Source organism: Berghia stephanieae, chromosome 4, assembly GCF_034508935.2.
Source record: "Berghia stephanieae isolate SIO BIC M18660-M18661 chromosome 4, UCSD_Bste_1.3, whole genome shotgun sequence".
NCBI classification, from domain to species: Eukaryota; Metazoa; Mollusca; class Gastropoda; order Nudibranchia; family Aeolidiidae; genus Berghia; species Berghia stephanieae.
Window position 1 is genome coordinate 60066714 of NC_088363.1, and position 9780 is coordinate 60076493.

Sequence of the window (9780 nt, forward strand, 5' to 3'; positions counted from 1 at the left end):
CAGACCTGCATATATGTACACGTCGATTCTAATGCAAACGATTCCAAACAACAACAAAAAAAAACCCCAACAAAATACAAATAACAAACGATATCAAACAAATTAAAAAAAAAAACAAACACACACCTAACCCCCCCCCCCCAAAAAAAAAAAAAAAAAAAAAAAACAAAAAAAAAAAAAAAACCAAAAAAAACCAACCCCCCCCCCCCCCCCCAAAAAAAAAACAAACAAACAAATAAACAAAAAAAAAAAAAACAAAAAAAAAAAAACCCACAAAACAAAGTATAGGGATTTATAACAAGCCAAAATAATAATATTAAAAAAATACTGAAACATGTTTTCATGTTTTCTGACCAAGACCGATTCGAAACAAGCACAACAACATAATCTATGTAAGTTTCTTGACATGGAATCTGCTGTGACCACCTACTCTGTTCGTGATGTCAAGAACAAGCCACACTTACGGATGGACGAGAATAATAAATTTATGACCATTGAGAGAATAACAGAGAACAAAACAAAAGAACCCCAAAAAAAAAACAAACAAGCAAACGCACAAACACACACACACACACACACACACACAAGACAAAAAAAAAAGAACCAAAATAAACAAAAAAAAAAAAAATAACTTTAAAATTTAAAGTAAGAATAAAATCAGCATTCTAACGGCATGGGCATAGTGGGAATAAAGACACCAAAACACAATCTCCCCCCCCCCCCCCCCTCCCTACCTCCCTTTCCCAAGAACAAAAAAACAAAACAACATACCCACAAAAAGAACACAATCAAAGAAACAAAACCAAACCCACCGAATGAAAACCACCAAAAAAATGTCTACAACACGTGGTGTTCCCAAGAGGTCACCCATCTAAGTACTAACCACGCCCGACGTTGCTTGACTTCGGTGATCGGACGAGAACCGGTATTTTCAACGTGGTATGGCCGTAGACAAACATGTTTATTTACAAACGAATCTTATTCAATTTCTTAAACCTTGGGATTGAATGAACATTCCTTTATCAGTTAAAATATGGGCCATACTTCATTTCTTCAGCCTGTATCACTGAGTAGCAGAACTTATTTTTCTCTCTCAAACATTCACTTTCTGTTTTTGTTTAACTAACGTTTGTTATTATTGTTATCATAACATACAATAACATATGTTATAGGGCGAAATAGGATAAAATGCCAAGAATAATATTATTATTAATAGTAATGCTAGAAATCTATTGATTTACGGAGCATACTCCATGTCTCAATCGTTTCTATGTTATATGTTTGTGATGAGAATATTGGCTATTAAGCTTAACTGCTGGTCAAAATTACTTCGCGATGGTGGTGAACGAATCGGCGATCTCAAGAAGTGGGTGAGAGGGGGATCTAGAAATGACTTTGGGTTTGAAACGAATATTTTTGTGTTCGTGGATAGCTCACACGGTAGAGCCACGCTCTCACCTGCCAGGCGGAGTTGTCGTACCAATAAGGTCGCAGGTTCAAACCCCACCACCGCCGCGAAAAAATTTTTTATTCTCTATTGTCTTCTGGCACTTTTCTACTCACTTCATATCTTGTTGTAAATCTATTGATTGGAAGATTACAATAATGGTACACGTGGGAAAGATAATAACATATCAACTTAAATGTACTCATGTTTGTGTGATGTGCAAATATATATCTTTAACCGTGACATACAAAGCACACACACATTCACACACATACACACACACACACACACACACACACACAAACTCGTGCATTCATACATATAGAAGATAACCATAATAAGATATTGCATGATATTTACATACAAGATTGAAAGCCATGTCAACAGCAGTGCAAACAAGCATTATTCATCATATATAAATATTCCTTAATATAATTCCCTGTCTACTAACACCTTGAAATAATCCATAGATTTTGCATTCTTTGCTTCAAATGTCAAATCGTTCCATTTCCGGACAATATGAAATGCTGAACCAGTTTTGTCTAATGCTTCTTTTGCATCTAGTAACATAAATCTTAAACCTGTCCACTCTAGTATGAACAAAAATAAAATCAGAAAAATCTATCTTTTCCAGATCATTTAGCTACTAATCCATACACCTGAATTAAATCACCACGAATTCTTCTATATTATTTCAAACTTGGTAAGTCAAAGAAGAAATTCTAACATTTCCTTATAAGACAAATACTGCATTGCATACACCTTTTTGGTAGCTCTCCTCTGTACACTTCCAATACAAAAAAAAATGGGCTCCAGATGCAATTTCAGTATTCTAGAATTGGTTGAACGAGCGATTTATACAAATACAAAAATAATATGGTTATACACGTTCTACATTTTATTCCCATCATTCTCTTTGCACGGCTTACACACTTATTGAAGCAACACCAATTCAATAACCAAAATATTATAGACGTCTTTTTTTTGTGAAAAAAAAAACGATGAAAAAGAAAAAAAAAATTGAATCCGTGAATTTAATCATTGGGTAGAAAAAAAAAAATGCCTACAGCACGTGGTGTTCCCAAGCGGTCACCCATATAAGTACTGACCACGCCCGACGTTGCTTGACTTCGGTGATCGGACGAGAACCGGTATTTTCAACGTGGTATGGTCGTAGACATTTACCAGTTCTTGCAAACTATTCTTAATCAGTCTCGCAAAGTTTTGGAAACTAAACAACCGAAGCGTTATCGTGAGTATAAAATCGAGGCCAAAGTTCATTTCTTATGAGGTCTGTGTCATTGCGTTTGCCAGAAAAAGATTTTATCTTTCAATATCAATTGGATTCAGTAGTCTGATGTCACGCGCCCGGCAACGGCGGCCATCTTGGTTCTAAACAAAGAAAATCTTTACTTTTTATTCTTCATGCTGGCGAGAACTTTTCATTCCCTTTTCATATGCCTTGTGATCAGAATGTGTAAAAGTCAAAACATGATCAAACTGATGGGTTTTTTTTTCCTCTGGATACGCTTTTAAGCTCGCCGGAGAAATATTTCATACGGCGTCCGTCATTGTTCCGATAGTTTAGAGCCAGTGTTACTAAGTTACCATACGTCATTAGGAAGGAAGTGACGGTACGACTATTGAATCCTATTTATAGACAGTGTGCACTTGGCAAAGAAACTCACAACATTGCCATCCGGAATTATAATACACACACAACTAGGCGTAGCCTTATACTTTTATAGTCTGGTTAATACAGTTTAGTGAGAATTACTCATAAACGCGGGTTACAAAATAACAAGAACAAAGACCCGAGTGACGTCAACTTCGTTATATCTATACTGTATCAACAAGACTATGAACGTTTCAGGTAACACAGATCTTGGTGTGTAGGTCCGTTGTACTTCCGGATGGCAATGTTGTGAGCTACTTAGCCAAACGCATACTATCTATAGTCTGGGTAATACCGTTAAGTGAGAATTACTCATAAACGTTGATGTCAAAAAACAATAACAAAGACCCGAGTGACGTCAATTTCATTCTATCTGTAGCATGATTGAAATTGGATTCAATAGTCTGATGTCACGCCGCCCGGCAACGGCGGCCATCTTGGTTCTAAACAAAGAAAATCATTACTTTATATTCTTCATGCTGGTGAGAACTTTTCATACGTCATGTGATCAGAATGTGTAAAAGTCAAAACATGATCAAATTTATGTTGTTTTTTTTTTCCCTCTGTATACGCTTTTAGGCTCGCCGGAGAAATATTTCATACGGGCGTCCGCCATTGTTCCGATAGTTTAGAGCCAGTGTTACTAAGTTACCATGCGTCATTAGGAAGGAAGTGACGTTACGACTGTTGAAGAGTATTGAGGTTAGGAAGCTCTCAATACGATTCAATAGTCTGATGTCACGCGCCCGGCAACGGCGGCCATCTTGGTTCTAAACAAAGAAAATCATTACTTTTTATTCTTCAAGCTAGCTAGAACTTTTCATATGTCTTGTGACCAGAATGTGTAAAAGTCAAAACATGATCAAATTTATGTTTTTTTTTCCCTTTGGATACGCATTTATGCTCGCCGGAGAAATATTTCATACGGGCGTCAGCCATTGTTCCGATAGTTTAGAGCCAGTGTTGCTAAGTTACCATGCGTCATTAGGAAGGAAGTGACGTTATGACTATTGAATCCTATTGCAGTCTCGTTTTTAGGCCGCCTGTTGGGTGATCAGTTCTCACTACATTCTATAAATAAGATTATGAGTGTTTAAGGTTGAACATAGTTTTGTGTAATAATACGTTTCATTTGACGATCAGTTGTGAATATTTTAATGAAACTCATAACATCAAGAGGTTTGTTTTAAATACAGATGAAAAATATGGGATGAAGCACATAGGTCATAAATGACTCAATGAATTTAGAAATTGGTAAGAAAAAAATATGACCAAGAATTTTTTTAAAATTGCCTACAGCACGTGGTGTTCCCAAGCGGTCACCCATCTAAGTACTAACCACGCCCGACGTTGCTTGACTTCTGTGATCGGACGAGAACCGGTATTTTCAACCTGGTATGATCGTAAACATTCAACAAATAGTACAAACTTTTCTTAATCCGTATCTCCAATCTTTGAATTGAGTGAATTTGATTTTATCAGTATAAGATCTAGGTCAACGTTCATTTCGTAATCTATTTTTGTCTGTCAGGAATGATACCAAAACTTTATTTTCTCTCTGTCTGACTGACGTCTTAGGTTTGTCTTGCCTTTGTTTATATATATATATATATATATATATATATATATATATATATATATATATATATATATATATATAATATATATATATATATATGTGTGTGTGTGTGTGTGTGTGTTTGCGTGTGTGTGTGTGTGTTTCAATTGGATAAAAGCCACCTAAAGAGCACATAATGCATACATACTATTGTACATTTCTTCATTTTCACTTTTCTTCTTGGTTTAATACAATAACTTATACTAAACTTCTAAAGAGTTAATTATAAGGCAGCTATTTGGCACCTTGTTTCTACCTGTGCGTCTTCATGTCATCACCGTCCGCAAACCTTGGTAGACTCGTAATACGCTTCAACAGTCGTAACGTCACTTCCCTCGTAATGACGCATGGTAACTTAGTAACTGGCTCTTTCTATCGGAACAATGGCGGACGCCCTTATGAAATATTTCTCCGACGAGCATAAATGTGTATCCAGAGGGGAAAAAAACCCCATTATAAATCTCATCATGTTTTGACTTTTACACATTCTGATCACAAGACATATGAAAAGTTCTAGCCAGCATGAAGAATAAAGAGTACCGATTTTCTTTGTTTAGAACCACGATGGCCGCCCTTGCTGGGCGACGTGACATCAATCAGACTATTGAATCCAATGTAGGTGGTTCAAGTTCAAATCTTGCCAAGATAATTTTTCGCAATAAATCTTGCCAAAATATTTTTTTTCTAAGTTGTGTAATCTATTGTTCTTGTCATTATTATTGTCAGTATTTGTAGATCTTCCTACTTTTATGAAAAATTGATAGTTTTTAATAAGTTTTGACTTCAATCACAGAGCTTTCTAAAGGCATTAAATTCAATAAAAATAGTTGACAATGAAGTTTTGGTGCCAGAGCACATGATTGAAGAATTGGAAGCGCTATCTAACCTCTAATGCTCAGGACAGATTGGTATGTTATAATGTTAGTTATGATTATTCTCGCCCTGAAAACAACGAAATTTTACTATACCAGAGAATGGTCTGGATTTGTATAATATATTAAAAGATAAAAATTAATTGTTTTTTTGGGGGGTTTTTTGTTTTGCTTTTTTGTTTTTTGTTTTGTTTTGTTTTTGCCTTTATTATTTCATTTTAAACTTGAGCGCAATATCCACTAAACGTGCTCAAAGCGATTTACAGGGGTCCCTGACCAACAGCAACACGTAGAACGAGACATGACGCCTGTTAGGCGATATTACAATTTTTCAGACATAGACCACGCTGTTCACGGCCAGGTATTCATTTTACACATGAGAACGGTGAGAGAATGTGAGTAAAGAGCCTTTTTCCAAGGACTCAACTATGCGCCGAGCGAGACTCGAACCCAGGACCTTCCGATCCTAAAGCCAGTGTTATACCACTAGACCACATGGCGCATTTTCATATTCAATCCTCATTGTCATATTATCGCCCAAACAAATCGTCTTGGCCCATTTTAGCCACATTACCCAAATAACCAAATGACTATTTAAAGCTATATTGTCCCATTAATCACTCACTTAAAAAAAAGTATAATTATGTAATCATGATATAATCTGAGATGTGTATGGATATAGACATAATTTCGAGGCACACCTTTATGATAAGCGGGAAATATTATGACATGATCACAAGCTGTACAGGGTTTTTAATTTATAATTTATAGTCTCAATACACGAACAATAGGTCATTGTGTAGTCATATCACGAGGGATTTGGGATGTCCACGCTAAGATGGACATAACGTTGTGTGTATAAAGTACAAAGGGACTCTGTGGTACAGTTACTTACTGGTCAGTAAAAACGGACGTTTAGGATGACGTATGGCTAACTGGATCCTGGTATCATCATCACCCACGTACGTTTGTAACGAATTGTCTCTGAAACTTACATGGACCGCAACCAGTGACTTCTTATATAGTACTATCAGTAGACAATGACCGCAACACAAGGTGATGTTGGTGGACATTTTACGACGACGCGGCATCTTTCGAGGGATGAGGTCATTTACTACGTATTGCTAGTACGTACAATCTGCCATGTGTGTGTGTGTGTGTGTGTGTGTGTGTGTGTGTGGTTGTGTCTGTGTGTGTGTCTGTGTGTGTGTGTGTGTGTGCGTGCGTGTATAAAAGATTATGACAAACGGTCATTCCAGTGTATTATATGTGACAAATTGGCAACGATATTTTTAGTTTGAACATTATGGAAAGAAAGCAGTTCTTCAGAGCCTTAAGGCCTATTGAGCCGGATGGCGTATATCCCGGTTTCTATTCCGTGAAAAGGACAAAGTATGAATGTCTTGCAACCTAGGACTTCATCTCTATAGATGTCGCTGCTTGCAACCCTTTTGATAACACGCTAGTAACCACGCAAAGCACTTTCCATCAGATCTAACAGACCCAGCTACCCAATCACTGCTGAGTGGACAATGAGGTCAGAAAGATATCTCGACTTCATTCGGGATCAATCTCGGTCCCTTTGCTTGTGAAGCTATCAACTGAGCTATCGGGACTCTCAAATTTAATATGATAAGCTTAAAATTGAATTTTGGCCATCAGGTCCACCTCGACCTATGTAGGTAGTAAAGCATTTGGTCACAAATGAGTGTAACAAGTGAATCCGCAATCAATGATAGGCAATAATAGTATAGTAAAGGAAATTTTGGGAACACAGTCCATTTCTCATTTTCATCCGTCTGTATGGAATACAATTCCACAGAGCATCCGGGAGTTCAAAGCATTGTCTGTGTTCAAGAAATCTTTGATAACTTTTGTGAACGAAAACATTTGAAAACAATTTAGATTTTACCTCAAATTCTAACCATAGAGGTAAAATTAATAGTTATCAATATAATAGACTTGAATAACTCTGTTTCTCATCCCCCTCTTTTTTTTCTCGTTCCAACAGTCTTACAATATCCGTCACTGCAAAAAGCTAAGAAATATGCAAAGTGTCATACACAAGGACTCAATGCTAGAATGGCCTTCTCACTCTATTTGGCCACATGTCACGGCATTGTTGCTTGACTTTATTACAAATAAACGAAATACGGTGCCATGCCGGCCCTGATGTCACTTATATTGGTTTTAAAAAAGTACCTACCATTCATACTTTGGAGTACTGTTAAAGTCACTTCACAGTTCATACCGCTTAAAATTACTGAAATGTAAAATTGATTACTGACATAGACAAAGCAAGGTTCAAGTTACTGGAAAAACGTGCGAGACAGCTTTCAATTTCAAGTGCATTTGAAGAGTCGTTGAGAATGTTTGAAAACAACAAATATAATTAGAACATTTATAAGAACTAAACCAAAATACATTTATCATAAATACAATAACCTTTTCACGCCAAACTGTGAAGTTTTTAATTGTGTTTATAAAACAAAATCTAAACGTTCCATGAAACTAAGAGGCGGCCACAAGCATGTTTTATCACAGGATTCTAATCACAATTCCTGTTTATTACACGGCTGAGTGATAAGATGGCCTTTTCTCTTGTCAAAAGCAGAATAGAAAGGAAAGAGAAAATATAATGTAAAAGAGAAGTTATTGTCATTCTGACCACGCCTTATCACTCGTCAGTGCCCGGAGAGTTGTGAAAAAAGGGTTAACATGGACCTCTTGAGAAGGTCATGGGTGAAAGATTTACAACAAGGAACTGTCAATTATTTACAACCAAACCGGGATAGAGCTACGGTTTACTTTGGATGGCCACTTCTCTGGTCGCATGAATTTCAAAATAACAAACACCAGTTCTGGCACTACAGATCGGAGTAATTTTTATAAGTGTGCCCAACGGCTATCGGTGAAAAATGGAGATTAAGGTAGAATATTATAATGCCAGATCTGGGAAATAATTTTTTATAATATAGAAGGCGGTTGACATTAGACTCATGACTTTGTCATATATTTATATCACAAAATATTTAATGAATGTCTTTTAGCGTGTAAGATTGAAAATAATAAATTTCTCTTAAGTCAATATTTATGTATTGCCAAGGCTGTGGCAAAATTATAATAAATCCTTTCTTTTTATGTTCTATTATTATGGCAACACTCTTATGTGACTGATATATTGTTACGCCTAAAAGCAGTGTTCAATGAGGACTTTTTAAAATGTCCAATTCACACGCTATAGCAAAAATCTTCCATTCTTTTCAATCTCTCTTACGGCATTCGACCAAACAGGTTAAACGAATACGTACGTGTGGTAAACATTTTACATGATTGGTAACACCACCATCGCCACCACCTCCACCACCACCACCACCACCACCATCACCATCACCATCATCATCATCATCATCATCATCATCATCATCATCATCATCATCATCATCATCATCATCATCATCAAAAACTCAACTAACGGCATCATCACCAAAATTAAATGACCATGAAATTCCAACAGAACTTTAACGAAATCACGGAACACTTTCCATCTCCCATCTGCCACGACTAAGTCAAAACAATTCCACAATCTCATCACCAAAACCACCCCTCAAACATACAACCATCTCCACCACGACAACCAATTTTCCCCATCCATCACGACCTCCACCCATCCCTCCATCGTGGCCTTCAACAACTCACTGGAATAAAGAGAAACCTCCCCAACTCCTCCCACGGAAGACCACAATAGGATTACAATGAAAGACGACATGACCAGGCCTGTTCCCGATCTACCCTCGGGCAACGGTCCTCCTTTCCTCCCGGGGACTCCATACAACTGCACCAAGATCCGGGATAATGTTTTTACAAGGCTTGAAAGGTCCTGCCATTAATTCTTTTATGAATCGGCGGTGAATCAGACTCGCTTCAGCTGAAATAGAGTGACGACGACGTTCGTAGAATCTAAATATAATTTTGATAGAGGGATTATCGGGCATTGTCCGAACTGTAAACGTTAGGAATTGGATGTAGAGTAAATTCCAAAACAAGGATGACCAAAAATAATAATAACTAATCAATAACTTGGAATTTTTCATTGTCATCCATAATATATGATATGTGTTCGAACCTCTCAAAGATCAAATTGATTAAGCGCATCGAGTATGTCATA

General features: G+C 36.8%; 2 non-coding genes and 1 pseudogene across 2 annotated transcripts; all 3 read right to left on the bottom strand.

Moving 5' to 3' along the window:
- Positions 1-834: 834 nt before the first annotated feature.
- LOC144972131 (5S ribosomal RNA) lies at positions 835-953 on the bottom strand. The gene has a single exon (XR_013645282.1). It is a non-coding gene; the product is annotated as a 5S ribosomal RNA (ribosomal RNA).
- A 1554-nt stretch (positions 954-2507) lies between these two features.
- LOC144972135 (5S ribosomal RNA) lies at positions 2508-2626 on the bottom strand. Its single transcript, XR_013645286.1, has one exon. It is a non-coding gene; the product is annotated as a 5S ribosomal RNA (ribosomal RNA).
- Positions 2627-4412: 1786 nt separating this feature from the next.
- Positions 4413-4531, bottom strand: LOC144972146 (5S ribosomal RNA; annotated as a pseudogene).
- Between the last annotated feature and the right edge of the window lie 5249 nt (positions 4532-9780).